Consider the following 17503-nt stretch of genomic DNA (forward strand, 5'->3'; position numbering starts at 1 on the left):
GAGCTTCCACCCTCGCGAGGGGAACATGATCATAGCATCACCTTGGTTCCAGGGGCCCAACCCCCAAATGTGTGCCCATACAGATATTCGTTCACCCAAAAGAATGAAATAGAAAAAATCATCAAGGAACTTTTGGAAGCAGGTGTCATTCGTCCCAGCATTAGTCCTTATTCATCCCCAGTGGTCATGGTGCTCAAGAAAGATGGGGAGTGGCGGATGTGTCCTGACTTCAGGGCCCTCAATAAGTTGACAGTCAAAGATAAATTTCCTATCCCGGTGGTTGATGATTTGTTGGATGAACTCAATGGGGCTCAATTCTTCACTAAGCTGGATCTTCGCTCAGGCTACCACCAAATTCGCATGAAGGAAGTCGACATCCCCAAGACTGCTTTCAGAACTCATGAAGGCCATTATGAATTCCTGGTCATGCCATTTGGTCTTTGTAATGCCCCCTCTACTTTTCAAAGCCTTATGAACCACATTCTCAAACCATATCTCAGGAAATTTGTCCTTGTCTTCTTCGATGACATCCTCATCTATAGTTGCTCTTGGGCCGCACATCTTCAGCATGTAGATCTACTCTTGCAACTGCTCCGCAAGCATAAATTATTTGTCAAGATGTCCAAGTGTTTGTTTGGCATGGCAGAAGTAGAGTATTTGGGCCACATTGTGGGGCATGAAGGTGTCAAGGTGGACCCCAAAAAGATCCAGGCAATGCAGGAATGGCCTCAACCTAAGACCTTGAAGAGCTTGAGAGGATTTTTGGGTCTCACAGGCTATTATCGTAAATTTGTCCGCAACTATGGTTGCATAGCGAAGCCCCTCACCCAACTCCTAAAGAAAAATTCATTCTTCTGGAATGAGGAAGCACAAGAAGCCTTTACAGCTCTAAAAAATTCCATGTGTTCCACTCCAGTCTTAGCACTCCCTGACTTCACCAAATCTTTTGTCATTGAATGTGATGCTTTGGGTACAGGTATTGGGGCGGTCTTAATGCAGGAAGGGCGATCGTTGGCCTTCACAAGCCAACAACTCAGTGGGAGGAATCTGGGCCAATCTACCTACGAGAAGGAAATGATGGCCATCTTACATGCAATCATGACCTAGCGACCTTACTTATTGGGGCGACGTTTCCAAATCTGCATAGATCATCACAGTCTTAAATATTTTTTGGAGCAACTCCTATCCTCTCCACAACAAAATAAATGGCTAGCCAAAATGCTGGGATATGATTATGAGATCATTTACAAGAAAGGAAAAGACAATAGTGTAGCAGATGCATTATCTCGCCAATTTGAGAAGGAAAGTACTCTGCTAGCAATTTCCCTCCCCATTCCAGAATGGATTGAAGAGGCTCGTAGGGAATGGTTTTCACACCCCAGGCTCTCCCAACTCATTTCTCAATTGCAGGTAGATCCAAATTCCACCAAGGGCTACTCGTGGTAGGATGATATTCTTTGCTACAAGGACAGAGTCATAATATCACCAACATCCACCCTCAAAAGTCGCATTTTGACAGAATTGCACTCATCTCCCATTGCAGGACATTCAGGCTTTCAGAAGACGTATGCTCGCACCAGAAGATCATTTTTTTGGACAGGCATGAAAAAGGACATCTTTACTTTCGTAGCAGAATGTGATGTCTGTCAACGCCACAAAGGGGAAACCATCAACACACTAGGCACATTACAACCATTGCCCATTCCGGCATCAATTTGGACGGAGGTTTCTATGGATTTCATTACAGGTCTTCCAAAGTCAGGGAACAAGTCCGTCATCATGGTGGTTGTGGACCGACTGTCGAAGTATGCTCATTTCTGCGCCCTACCCCACCCGTTTACACCAACTTTGGTTGCTCAATCTTTCATGGATCAGATCTTCAAATTGCATGGCATGCCCACTTCTATTGTGTCCGACCGCGACCCGATCTTCACCAGAAATTTTTGGCAAGAACTCTTCAGAATACAAGGCACTCAACTCAAACTCAGTACTTCCTATCATCCGCAAACAGATGGTCAAACCGAAGCCGTCAACAAATGTCTAGAAACCTACCTTAGGTGTTTCACTTCAGAAATGCAACACCTTTGGGTATAGTGGTTACCTCTAGCAGAATGGTGGTATAACACCAACTATCATGCCACCACCAAAATGAATCCCTATGAAGCAGTATATGGTCAACTCCCACCTTCACCTACTTCGTATCTCAAGGGATGCTCAAAAGTACAAGCAGTGGATCAACTCCTACAACAACGCGCCACCATGCTCACCCATCTTCGAGAGAATCTTCATCAAGCTCAGAACTGCATGAAGCAACAGGTAGACCAACATCGCTTAGAGCGCCAATTTCAAGCAGGGGATCAGGTCTTTTTACGGCTACAACCATATAAGCAAACATCACTCAAGGACAAGGGGTGTCAGAAACTCTCTCCCAAATTCTATGGACCATATCAAGTACTTCAGCGCATTGGAGAAGTGGCCTACAAGTTGGCCTTGCCACCTACTGCAAAACTCCATCCAGTTTTCCATGTCTCATGCCTCAAGAAAGTGATTGGGAACAATTTTAGAATTCAGACCAGTCTACCTGAATTGGATGAAGAAGGGTCCATCTGGCTTCAACCCGAACAGGTCCTACACACATGAGACAAGCAACTGCGCGGCCGCATGATTAAGGAAGTCCTCGTCAAATGGAAAGACACCTCTCTGGAAGATGCAACTTGGGAACCAACCACTATTCTTCAACAGTTTCCGCAGCTTCAGCCTTGAGGACAAGGCTCGTCTTAAGGGGGAGGGCATGTTAGGGTCCCACCCTAACCCCCTTATTTATGTAATGGGATCACGTCATAGTCAAGAGTCAATAAAGCCCATATTAATAATTGTAAGTGGTTAATCCGCAATTAATGACGGAACCATAGTTAGTTGCAAATGGGCCGTAGTATTAGATAGATGGTATTAATAAAACCCACGGTATTGGCCCATGGTATTGCATGTATGAGTCATATATAAAGGATAGAGACTCCCTGCGAGGAGCACCGTGTCTTATTTTTGTAGTCCAGCTCTGCTCTATTGGAGATTGCCCCCTCGAAGAGGCAAGTGAACATTACTCTCTGAATAATAAAATCATTGCTATTATGTGTTCTAGGTATCTTTTCTTCGCATATTCTGTATTTGGGTATCATTTTGCAGGTTAAGAGCATAACAGCTGTTGCCACATATTTTGCCTTTGTTATGGAATCTGTTGGAACTAATTGTTTGCGTGATCTCCAGTAGATAGCTCCTGATCCAAGACTCATAGCATAACCCAAAGTAGATACCCCAGTTTCTTTGTCTCCATCGAAGTCTGAATCAGAGTATCCAATCAAGCTGAAGTCGCCCACCTGTGTATACTTGATTCCAAAGTCTTGAGTTCCCTTCAAGTACTTTAGAACTCTTTTTGCAGCAGACCAATGTCCCTCACAAGGCTTTTGCATAAACCCAAAGAGGATTCCAACAAAAAATGAAATGTCTGGTCTGGTAGTAGTTAGGTAGTTGAGACTTCCTACAAGTTGTCTATACTTTGTTTCATCCTCAAATTCTTTTCCTTCAATGGATGTGAGCTTTAAGTTTTGTTCCATTGGAGTAGTCAAAGGATTGCATTCATTCATGCCAAACCTATTCAACAGATCTCCAATGTACTTCTTTTGAGAAAGGAATATGGACTTCAGATATTGAGTTACTTCAATACCAAGATAGTAATGAACATAGCCTAAATCAATCATTTCAAAACCTTTCCTCAATTCCTTATTTATGGATGCAATGTAGCTCTCATTGTTCCATGTCATCAAAAGATCATCTACATATACCACAAGATACACAACTGTTTTGCCAACCTTCTTGACAAACAAAGTTGTATCATCAAGATCATAATGTTTGAAATTGTGTTTTAGAAGATGCTCAGTTAGTTTTTCATACCAGGCTCGCGGTGCTTGTTTGAGGCCATACAAGGATTTCACAAGTTTGCATACTTTATGTTCATGTCCTTTTACAGCAAATCCTTCAGGATGGGACATAAAAAAAATTCTCTTTTAGATCTCCATTCAAGAAAGCAGTTTTTACATCCATTTGATGGACTTTCCAACCGTTCCGAGCTGCTAGGGAAAAAAGTGTCCGGATGGTAGCCCATTTTGTTGTGGGGGAAAAAGTCTCCTCATAATCAACCCCTTCTTTCTGTGCAAAACATTTTGCCACAAGCTTGGAAACTTTATACTTGTTCTTGTAGACCCACTTGAAGCCAATTGGTTTGGTTCCCAATGGAGGATCAACTAGCTTCCAAGTGCCATTCTTTATTAAGGCATCATACTCCTTCTGCATTGCTTCATTCCATTCATCATGAGAAGTAGCCTCTCTGAAGGAATTTGGTTCAAAATTTGTGGACAAATTCAATTCACAATCATAAGAAACATCCATATCAATAGGTGATTCAGAGTCATCTACATCACCTCCATTTTTCCGGATTGAATTTCTAGTTCCTGTCTATACAACCTCATCAGGATGAACAATTTCAAGTGTCTTTGTCAACCACTTTGGGGGACCTTCCTGAGATGGTCCAAGCTGCTCCGTTGCTTGAGTTGGGATTGAATCAAGATTGAGTCTCCCAATTCTGTCAATCACATCACTCAAAGTATCATTTGTTGTTGGAGTTTCATGCGGGGGAGAGAGTGCTTCAGAAGAAGATTCCATAGGTTGATCTAGTATAGGAATCCCCCCTTCAAGACCTGGAATCTGATTATCAAATTCTTGAAATGATTTTGCATTTGTGAATCTATCCAATAAATCAAGTTGCCGCTCAACAACATTGTCAGTTTTGGATGATTCAAGAAAGATTACATCTCTAGATACAACAAACTTTTTATTGACTTCATCATAGAGACGATATGTTTAAGATGTGTTTGAATACCCCAGGAAGATACACTTACGACTTATTGCACCAAGTTTGTTTCTATGTACCTTTGTTATCAAGGCATAACATGTGGAACCAAAGACCCTCAGATGCTTTACCGAAGGAATGTGCCCACAGAACATTTCATAAGGAGTCTTGCTTCTAATAGCATTAGATGGACATATATAGCACATAGAATTGCCTCAACCCAAAACATCAATTTTACATTTTTGAAAAACATCATGGAGGGCGCCATATTTAAGATTGTCCTATTCATTCTTTCAGCTACTCCATTCTATTGGGGATTATAAGGCACATTTGTTTGATCTTTGATCCCATGTTGGTGAAGATGGTTTTCAACTTCATTTGAAGTGTATTATTTTCCATTATCAGTGCGAATAGAGCCAATATGATATTGTGCATCATTTTAAATCCATGTATGAACGTTCTTGAATGTTTGAAAGCCATCAGATTTGTTCTTCAATAAATAAACCCAACACATTCTGGTGTAGTCATCAATAAATGTCATCATATATTTATTTCCATTTTCAAAAGGAATAGGCATTGGACCACATAAATCTGAATGAATGAGTTCAAGTTTTCTATGTGCTCTAGAATGTGAATCATGAAAAGACTGTTTGCTATGGTTTCCTAGAATGCAAGCATCACATTGCTTAAGTTTCCTAGGAATTGTAGGCAAACCAGTAACACCATTTTTCTTCAACAAGTGGAGGCTATCATAGCTCAAGTGTCCAAATCTAGCATGACATAATAAACTTGATGGAAATGTACCTTCTTCATAATGAGAATTGTATGAGAAATTTTGTGCATGAGCAGAGGTACCCTACAGCTTGAGAAGCCTTTCTTCTTTTATTCCTGTCATGACAAGTGAGTGGTCTGATGCTTTTCTCACCTCAAGCTTTCAATCAAACATATGAATGGAGTGTCCTTGTTGGCGGATGTGGACCAACGATAGCAAGTTTCTCCTCAACTATGGGAGATATAAAACATGATGTAGAAGAAAGTCTGGAAGACCAGGCAATTTAATCCTGATTGTACCAAGCCCTGATGGCTTGAGTTTTGATTTGTCTGCAAAGTATATTGCTCCATCAACATTGTGAGTAAATTCTTCAAAAAAATCTCTTCCAAAAGTTATGTGGCAAGTTGCTCCTGAATCAAGCAACCAATCATTTTTCCAAGAAGCAAGTGAAGCATTAAATAAGTCTTCTTTTACTCCAATATTACAGTGTGCCACAACATAGTGAGTGGATTCAGGTGCTTTACCTTTCTCTTTGTCATTAGTTTTACCTTTGGGTTGGTTTCTTTCATGCTCAATTCTGTCCCAAGGAAACTTGCATGTGGATGCATCATGTGATCCATCTCTTTTGGAGTGTATGCAATGCAAATATGACTTTTCTCCTTGAGAGTGTCTACCCTCCCTACCTCTGAAATTTCTTCCTCTTCCTCTTCAACCACCTCTTCCTCTAGAAGAATCTTGAGCAAGATTCTTCTCTCTATATGCAAGGAACACAGCCTCTTAAGAAGATCGAGGAGTTGTCTTCTTCCCAAAAGCTTTCTCTCTTTCAACAAATTTTTTCACAAGGGAGTCAAAGGTAATATCTTTGAGGTTTCCATTTTCTTGCAATGACTCAAGATAATTTGAATAAGTGGGATAAAGTTCCTTGAAAAAATCTATCAGAGGAATGTCCATTTCAATATTAGTGACTTTGATATCATGCATAATAGATTTTACTTTTGATGCAAGAGTAAGAGGATCATCGTTTTGTAATTTAAGGGTGAACAATTTAATCATGAGTTTTTAACTTCAAGTGTAGAGTGTGAGTCATAGAGTTCCTTCAGTTTTCGTAAGGCTTTGAAAGCATTTGAAAATGGCGAAATATGGCGACTCACCTCTTCATTTACTGATTCTTCCATCAATGGATAATCCATGTTGTTCTTATTTTCCCAAATGGCGAATTCCTTGTCTAAGATAGGTTGTTCTGGCTCTTTGTCTCCATTTCCAACACACACTCCTTTCCACAGCTCATTAAAAATGAGAGTGTGTTTGATTTTCCGTGACCATTCTAGATAGTTCTCCTTCCCAGTGAGAACCACTCCCATAATAGATATCAATGAATGCATTTTTTTATTTTTTATTTTTAAAAAAATGTACCCTGCTACCAATATATAAAAAATGCACTTCTGGTGGTTAAAAACTGCACTCCGATATATTAAAAAGAGAGGTATTATTTTGGGGGAGGTGGATAGCATGGAAGCCAAATAGCATTATATATATACCAACGTTATATATGGGGAGACAACATTATATATGGAGACAACATCAAAACAACGCTTATAAATATGGAGAGAACATGTTATATATGTGGAACAACATGTTATATATGTGGAACAATGAGCTGCCAACATTTAGGAGCCAGTGTAACCAAACCCTAGAGAAGTGTTTATGGAGAGCTTATGCAAAATCCTAGAGCCCCTTAAGCAACATTACAACAATACCCATAAAATAAGACTATTCCATAAACTGTGTAAAAGGATGCTTAAGAAGTTACAACCTTGAGAATCAGAAGAGTCGAGGGCACCACACCCATAAAATAATGACCATTGACTAAGGGAAGTATTATCAAACTAATCCAAAATTGACCAAAGCAACAGCTGCACAAAAAATGTCTTCCACCCAGCAGAGAAATAGTAACTATATACTCACAAAGCCAGAGGGCTCGCTTCAGCTGCGCCAAAGGGTTCCATCAATCAAAGCGTGAACTAGAAGAAGTTCAAAGTAGAACTGTATTTTATTTCATCAACTTAATATGCAACTGGGAGAGGTATGGGAGAGCAGTGCATGAAAGTGGAGGAGCATGGGAGAAACGCATATGACAGTGCACTATTCAGGCCTCTGGAGCATGAAAAAGGTGTCAGTTCTGCAAAATAGGCAGAACATAGGCAGAATAGGCAGAAGGGAGTTACAAAGTAGAGAGGGAAGCCAAAAATGGTGCTGGCTCTGATACCATGTTAGGCCAAGAGGTAACTCCTCAAATGTAATCGTATTATTCATTCAGGTTGTTCATTATTACATACAAGAGGGAGTGACTATTCAATTCATCTCCCAATGACTCTCCATTTCCTCTATTATTTATTTACACTAATTACAGTTGTTCAACCAATCCCTATGATTAGGTGTCAACAAAATATAAGAACCCCAAAAGCAACTTGTTTGAAAGAGGATTAATCTACAACCCTTCACCAAGTTTTATCTTTAAAAAACTAAGACTTTCAAGCCAAACACACTGATATTAAAATCCTTTGAGCTTTTTAGTTTAAAAACTAAAAAGGGAAGGCAAGGGAAGATTTTTTCCCGGTATGCACTGCCAAATTTGAATTATTTATGCCACAGAGTCAAACTTGGAAATATTGTGCATCAAGGACTTCAATTACAACAATTTCTTCAAATGTTTTCAATGCACAAGCACACAAAGCGCATGTCGACATTTCTGAATTTTATTTTCCAATCTCTTCCTAGTCTAAGATCGTTGTGCAGAGTGTGGAGGTGGGTTTCATTGTGTAGAGCGTGAAGCCACCTACACACTCCGTATTTATCTAGTTATCATGCCCTATGCACAAATTCCTTGTCGCGCTCATAGATTTGGAATTCCAAATGTTCTTTACAAAATTGTACAACATTTCAAAGATATTTTATTTTAAAAATCCTCTATAATTTAAACTACTCCATTCCAATAACAATATGCATTATCATAGTACACATATGTCGATGTATTTTAAAATAAAAGTTCTTAGAAATTTCAAATATTTTGTTGTTAATTTTTTGTGTCTTAGATATTTGTTGTTGTCACCTAATCCTCTGGAATTGGGAAAATATATTGTAAATATGTAAATATAAAAATAAGAAGATAAGAGACATTAGAATATGAATCCTAAGGGTCTCTCTCCTATTTATATATTAATGTTTCTCTTAATAAAAATTTAATTTTCGTGAAGTTACCAAACCTGGCTTGACATGGTATCTAAGCGTAGGTCCAAATTTGGCATTCTTTTGCCATTGTAACTCCTGTCAATTTAACCCTATTTTATCTATGGCATCTGACATAATGCTAAAATCCATTTCTTTCCTCTCTCAAAAATTCGTCCAAATGTGCAACCATTGATTGGGACTTTGAATGTTTGGAATTCAAGATTGTTTGTTGTCAAAGAATTGAGCTCATTTCCACTAGTAAGGGATGAGTACCTTCAAAGAATCGATGAACAACGTGAATTCGACTGCACACACTAGTCATCTAATTGTTAAATTAGTATTTTATTATTGCACAACTTGCACTAGTTCAAATTCATCGAAGAATATTTGTGAATCATAGACGCTCGCTTGAGTAGAGATAACTCTGCCTAGATGCCACTATTAAGAGTCACAGTCCTTGACTGGACCCTCATTGCTGATAATGCAAGTTATATTGGAAGTGCAGGCACAATTAGTGTGTTGATTATTGAAGTAGTGAGTTATGCGTGTATGCTTCTTCGGATCTCCATCATTTATTCTGTGTGTAGTTCATTATTTGTATGCGTTTAATAGTAGTCTCTATGTGCATTTAAACTCTTGGTATATGTGTTTATGAAGTAAATTGTGTGTGAGTTATGGTGATTTAAGTGTGTTGAGCAGTGAGTAATTTATGCCTCCGCATTGTAATGGTGTTGAACCATTTATATAAATGCACTTTTAAGGTCGTTAAACTATTGTTGAGGGACCCTTTTATATATGTGTTGGTTCGTATGCCTTGTTATATGTTGGTTAATAGTCTCTACATATATTTGTGAGCATGAATTTTATGTTATATGTGTTGCTTTATATTAAAGCAATTTTTCAAGATAAAGAGCTTGAAGCCAAATTCCAACATCATTGTTTTGGGTTATTTTGATTTTTTTTAATGAAAATAGAAGACAAACTTGTATGATGGGTCTTTGCTATTTGTAGAGATATATTAAAATTTGTTCATCAAATATTATATTGTGGTATTTTGATTATTTAAGGACCAATTCAAAGTTTTTCAGAGATTCATTCACTCATCTCAATAGTTGTAGTTATTTCTAGCAAAGAAAACTACCATGAATGGTCGAGAACAATAAAGCATACCCTCATTTTCAATGATCTATGGAATGGTGTTTGTAAAGGAGAAGATGGTAATCCACCTAAAAATACCTCATTTGACAAAGAGCTATTCATATGGGAAAAAAAATAACAACAAGGCCTATGCCTTTATTGTTACATCATTAAGTTAAGAGGTGAGTTGTCACATTGCACCATTTACCAATGCATTTAATGCTTTAAAGAAGTTATAAAACTTACATGTCTCACACTTAGAGCTTCAAGTAGTTCAACTAATGATCATGAATGATGATAATCCCCTTGCCTTAGCCTCTAAAATAAGAGCTATTATAGATGATGTAGAAGCCACCATAGTTAAAATGGATGTTCACCTCACAACTTTTGTCAAGGCACCACATCCCACATATTCACACTATCTTGAATTATTACAAGCTAGTGGAAAATTTAAAGAAATCACTTTTGACTCTCTTGTGGAGAAGTTTGCAGAAAGAGAGATATTTTGGGAAGAGGAAGACAACTTCTTAGTCTTCTGAAGAAGTTGTGTGTCTTGCATAGAAAGAGAAGAATCAGGTGCAATATTCTTCTAGAGGAAGAGGTGGCAGAAGAGGATGTGGAAAGAAGAATAGTAGAGGTAGGGGGGCAAAATTACCAAGGAGGAAGACTTGATCTTCATTGTATACGTTGCAACAAAAATGGACATGATGCATCCACATGCAAGCTCACTCGGGACAAAATAAAGCAAGAAAGAAATGAAGAAAAAGGTAAAACACCAAATCTAGGGAAAGATAAAGAACCTAAATGCATTCGTTATATTGTGGCACATTTCAATATTGGAGTAACTGAAGACTTGTTTAATACCTCATTTGTTTTGTCGAGAGATACATGGTTGCTTGACAGAGGTGCAACCTGCCACATTGTTATTGCTAAAAATTGTTCACCTAACTATTTCCTACTACATTGATCGAAATATAATATGTAGTATGGGTTTTTACACATTAAACCCCACTTTCACCTTAGGAAATAATTTAAAGAACCATTTTCCTAAATTATTTCTGAATAAAATCCAAAAAACCCATAAGAATAATTAAATAAATAAATATGTATTTATTATTATTTCGAAATAATTATTAAGTCAATATTTAATAATTATTTCTTGTTGGACACCTAATCCTCAATGGGTTAGTGTGGAAGCCGAATGGACAAAAGGAGTCCAAGAGACCTTGGGATGTGGAACCCAACGGTCAGATATTGTACTATAAATGTAGATCAATTGTTAATAAAAATTGTACTCTCCTAATTATCTTTCATATCTCTCTTGCTGTCCATGTGTGTTTAACATAGTATCAGAGGCAAGTCGTGAGAAAGTGCCTGTCAGTCTAAACCAATGAAAGCTTTGTGGTTACTAGTAATATCTGTGTCACTGTCTCAGCCACTGGGATGCGTTATACCCATTTGTGTGGTAGTATGTCCAGACCTGTTTGCTGTCCAGACCTGTTTCCTATTTTGGTGCTGTGAAGATGTGTTTCCTATTCTGGCGCTGTCCAAATTTGTCTCCTATTCTAGCGAGCGTTATTTATGCCTTGACTTATACCACGACATTTTTCACAGCATACCGAATCCTCATCTCTATTCCAAGTCTGTTAATTCTATGTGGCATCTCAAATTCTGGTGTCTTTGAGTGTAACGATTTCCCTGACATAATGCGCTGCCTCTGCCATAACGCATCTGTCCTGACATAATGCTCTCTGGTGCACCAGCGCTGCCTCTGGCCATAACATATCTATTCATAACGCTGGTCTGACACTGGTCTGTCCATATTCCAAATTGCTGGCTCCAATCTGCCAAGGCTTACCCATTCCCAGCGACCATTCCGCCTTGTTCTAGCTGTTCAGGGAAACTGAAAGGGAAATGACGCTCTTCAAACCACTGCTTTACAGGCATGACTTTGTCATTCCCATCCTTCCATTCATTGGCAACAACACAAGAAACTCGATTTGCCGTTATCTTTGCCCGAGCTAGTTCTCTCTCAAGTGTCTTCTTACCTTCAATCAATTCATTCACTTGCCGCTGATAATCACGCACAGCATTGGCAGCAGCCCCGCCTGAAAGGACAGCCTCCTCTAGTTCACGAACTGTTTGAAATAACTTCTCAACTTCTGCAACCTTTTGCCGATACATTTTGTCCAATATTTTGTTCTCCTCCTGGCATATTTCAATCTGTTTCATCAACTCCTGGTTCCTATTTTGTAAATCATCAACCATCGAAGCTTTTGCCAGAGCAAACTGCACTGTCCTCTCTGCATCGAGGAGGGCTGCTTCTTTGGACTTTGTGAGTCTTTCCAAAGCCCTGTTATCCTCCTGCAATTTTGAAATCTCTTGTCGTGCAAGCTTGAGTTCGTCGTGGGTTTTCAAATCATTGTCTGCCGTTAAAATGCTGTCGAAGCCCACAAAATCTGGTTGCATTACTTCTCTGCGTTGAATTGGAGTGGTATGGTATGCTACGTTCGGTGCATGGATACTGTGTAATGGTGTATGGTGAGCCTGTAGTGCGTTGAACCTTCTATGTGGATGTTCTATTGTGCAGTAGTCCTACAAAACGATGTGTTGGTTATGATATGTTAAAATTAACAGTGTCGAATTGATATGCCAAATCCATGTGTTGACTGGTATTATTCTATCCTGCGTTAATTTAAAATCAATGTTGTACATGAGGGTCGTGTGTTGAATTTTATATGCTTTGAGTCATTTATAAGTGTTGGAGCTATGGCGTATTGTATGAATATGCTTTGAATTCCTCCCTTGAAGACCGTGCTGGTGTATTCACAATTCATTAAAGTTTTTTATGGTTATATTATATGTAATGGCATATATTACGTTGAGTCATATATCCATAAAGGTGTTAGTATGCGAAAGTACATAAATGAATGGAGCCATAACATATATGTGAGATGGGCATAATATTGAAATCCTTATATAAGTTGGAGCATGATATATGATATATGAGTGGTGGTATAGATATATATTATGTGACAATGTATGTGCACAGAATATATGCTCATATTAAAAGTTTTGACATAGTGTAGTGAAGAGTGAAGATTTTCCATCTACATATTAAATAAGTGTCTTACTTAAATAGAAGGTATATAAAAAAAAAAAAGGCAGAGAGCAAGGCTATGATTATTTTTGAAATCAAAAGTAGAAAATATTTTTTGATGATGCATTCACTCATCTCCATATGTCAAAGAGAACTACCATGAATGGCCAAGGAAGATAAAGCATACTTTGATTTTTAATGAATTATGGAAAGGAGTTAGTGAAGGAGAAGGAGGCAATCCTCCTGAGAAGCCCACTTCAGAAAAAGAACTCGCCATATGGGAAAACAAGAACAACAAGGCCTATGCCTTGATTTCAGCGTCAGTCGATGAAGAGTTAAATTCTGTTTTCTGGATATCACCATTCTTTGTGTTGTGAATCTATTGCAAGGCTGAAAAATGGCTCCAATTGGTGCAATATTAGAGTCACTGGACAATCTAATACTCTCTACTATGGGTAATACAATCAAAATCAGCAAGGATTTTCTCACTGATATTCACAGTTGTTTACAAGATGTACATGACAAAATTGATTTTTTGCAGCTCGAAACTCAGCTACAGCAAGAAGAATTAAAACAGAGGAGTCATCATTCTGAACCTGTTTCTGTTCAGAAAAATGAAGCAGACTCCCATAAACAGCAAGACAATATTGTTGAAGTTCATATAGATCCAGTGCCCAATAAAGCAGCAGTAGTACATGCAGACGCAGAAACTCAGTGTGCACTTTCCAAGCCCATCATCAGACCTTGGGAACAGCTTGTCCACAACAAGAACATAACTGGTCTTGGATATGAAAAGGACTTGTCCTTTCATATTCCAGACTATGCCAAGCCCATTCAGTTTCAGAGTGTTGGATTCATTCATGACAGTTCACCTCCAGCTGTTCCAGATTCTGCCCCTCTTCCACAGCAACAACAACAACAGATCATGAAATGCCAACACTGTGACCAAGTTGGCCATTTGAAAGATCACTGTTTTGATCTTCATCCATGTAAGCACTGCCATAAAACTAGCCATTCTTCACACAGATGCTTCAGAAACAAACGTCCTGCAAGAACAAAGATTCATCTTGGATGGATCGCTTCTTGGCAATGGGCATCAACAGCCAAGAAGATATTCCAAACACATGTCAGAACTTGTTCCAGAATATTGAACAGTCTTGCAGTCGAGTTTTCTCCATCATCTCACCTTGTATCTGACAGGGGGGGAAATGATGGTCATCTGCAAGCTTCAAAGCCACATCAAGCGAGCTTGAGCCACAACCTGCCACACCAGTTTCAGAGTTGTAGCTAGAGACAAAGATGCCCCTGAGCATGCCTTCAGTTGGCAATCTGGGACACTTCCTCTAGCAGAAGACTTCAGCTTCTTGCCAGTTTTGGAAGAATTCCAGGAACACAATTGAGAACACTTCCTCTAGCAGAAGACACCAGCTTCTTTCCAGTTTTGGAAGAGTTCCAGGAATTGCATTAAGCATTCCAAAGTTGTTGGTTATCCTTAAACCATCACAGGTTGAGACTTCCCTTTTAAGGTTGAAGTTTTACCTTTTATGCGGGGTGAGACGTCCCTTTTATGGTTGAAGGTTTCCCTCTTTAAAACAATAGGATCACTTCCTCTAGCAGAAAACTTCAGTTTCTTGCCAGTTTTGGAAGAGTTCTGGGAACTGCACTAAGCGTTCCAGTGTTGGTGGTCATCCTTAAACCACCGCTCTTTATACCAACATTTCATAGAGCACATTCAGCGTAGTGCTGCCATGCATATTTGCACATTTTGTATTACAGCTCTCTTCTTGGACTCATACATAACCCTTCGGATTAAGGGGGGAATGTTGGACACCTAATCCTCAATGGGTTAGTGTGGAAGCCGAATGGACAAAAGGAGTCCAAGAGACCTTGGGATGTGGAACCCAACGGTCAGATATTGTACTATAAATGTAGATCAATTGTTAATAAAAATTGTACTCTCCTAATTATCTTTCATATCTCTCTTGTTGTCCATGTGTGTTTAACATTTCTAAACCATTTTAATAAAATCATCTAGAAATAATTAAATAAATTATTATTTATTTATGGCGTACTCTAACTTATAGACAAAATAGTCTTTTTCCGGAATTCAACAAAATCCGACACTACAATTTCAAGATTTTTTATTTTTTAAAATATATTTTTAAATATATAAATGGATTTAGCACCATGAAAAACTTCCGGTGCACTCGAATTATGCAGATTAAATAATTTAAACTCAAGTTTTTGAAAATCTCTCTCAGATTTGGATTAAAATTAACCAAAACAAACGTCGTGAAAAATGCCATTTCGTCTATAAATTAGACTATGAATTTATTTATTATTCCTTACTTATCCCTTATTTCTCATATGAGATAATTATTAAATCATTATTTAATAATTATCTCTAAATCACTTTGATTTTATCCTTTTAAAGTAATTAATAAATTATTTTTATTTATTTTTTACTTTAATTACTTTCCTTAAGCAACTCAATTAATCATTATTTTTTTAGTTAATTTACTAAACAAATGTATTTAACCATTTCAAATAATCTCTCCCTCTCTAAAATATAATAAAATATTCCTAACGGCTCGATCTTGATTTGGTCTAAGAATATTTTATTATTTCTCTAGATCTAGATCTATCCTAGCATTTTATCATTGATAGAGAGGTTTTTTCCTCACTCTCCATACATGATCATTTCATCGTCATCACTATCGTCCTATAACTTCTAAGCTCCCATTATTGAGTTGAAGCAACCATTTTCTCTTTTTTCCCATTACATCCATTGAGAGAGAGATAGTTGTAGTTGAAGCACAAGGTCAGAAAGGACCCATCCCACGAAGAGGGAAGTTGTAGATCGAAGTCCACTTATTCTCCTCCCTTGGTGTAATCCATTTCATCTTAATAATAAAATCAATTTATTTATATTTCCATTGGGTTTCTATTACATTATTCATTGTCATATGCTTTTTTATGTTTTGCATGCTATATTTTGTAGTGTTTTCTAACAGTTTTTTTGCATATTTAAAGAAAATTAACAGGCTATCCATCATTTTTAGGGCTATGTATCACCAATGGTAACAAAGAGGATTTTTTCTCACTTTCTCTAAAATCTCTTCGTAACAAATGGTGACTCCACTAGGTCTTTATTTGTCAACAAATGGTTATTCAGTTGGCTCTTTAGTCATCAACAAATGGAGACTCCACTAGTTTAGAGATTCAAAACCCTCGTGACTATTGTTTCAATGTTTTTTACCATTTTTATTTCTTTCACTTTTTTTTTTTTTTTTTTACATTTTTAGTCCTTTTTTTGAAAAACAAAATTGTATTTAAGGGTTTTTGTTGCTTTTTTTTTGGTCACATGTACCAGCTGCACATGAGATGACACTTTATGCCACAAATCTATGAAGCGAGAGTCTTGGGGACCCAACACACTTTTTGGGGCTTTTTTGTGCTATTTGTGCATCTTTTGGGCTAGAACTTGTGTTGTTATCGTAAGAAATAGGTCAGAACCTACGCTCCCCCTTTTTTCTAGCTTTTCAACGTTTAAAAAAAAAAAAATTAGTTATTTTTTTTTATGTGTTGGGAAGGGTTTCTTCTCTGTTCCTGTCCATCCCTAGTCGTAGAGTCTCTTATTTTTTTCTCTCTTTAGGAGGAAGGAAATAAGCCCCTTAGGGTTTGAAGTACACCTCCACTAGTTAATAGAGAATTTTCTAAGTTGAAGAGTCTAGTATTAAGAACTTTCATCCATTATTTTCTAGCATTGTTTCCTTTTATTGTTTAGTCTGTTTAGGCCTTATTTGCATCAATTTGTTTCCATTTCAAGCTTGTGTTGCATTTCCTCTATAGGACCCCTTTAGGTTTCCCTCTTCTTAATTTTTGTTTTCTGCTTTTTTCCAGCCCTCGGCCACTTGTATTGGTTGGTTTTTGCTACATCATTTCAGTAGCTTTAAAGATAGATCCTAGCAACACTTGGCATTAGATCTTGGTTTCTTTAGGTTGCTTGTCTTGTCTTCATTTTTTATGATGTCTTCATAAGATTTTTTGGGAAGGAAAAAGTGTGGTTAATCTTGATGTTTGATTGTTGTTCATTTTCAGTATAATTTTCAGAAATTTTACATTTTATTTTTTAGCAACATATGGCATCTCAAAACATGTTTTAATTAACCCTGCGAAACACACATTTCTACACACACACTTGCACACCCTAAGTGGACAAGAGCTTGGTTAGCACCTCCAAGCCAAGACTTTTACACTAATAAATTAACAACACGCATAGATTTAAGCCCACTTGGACACTAGGGAAAAAAAATTTATTAGTTAAGTTAGGATCGATGGGATAGGTGTTGGCTTGTTGGGG

This window comes from Pinus tabuliformis, chromosome 4_1 (assembly GCF_031772625.1).
Source record: "Pinus tabuliformis cultivar Carrire ecotype Pingquan chromosome 4_1, CPIR1, whole genome shotgun sequence".
Lineage (NCBI taxonomy): Eukaryota > Viridiplantae > Streptophyta > Pinopsida > Pinales > Pinaceae > Pinus > Pinus tabuliformis.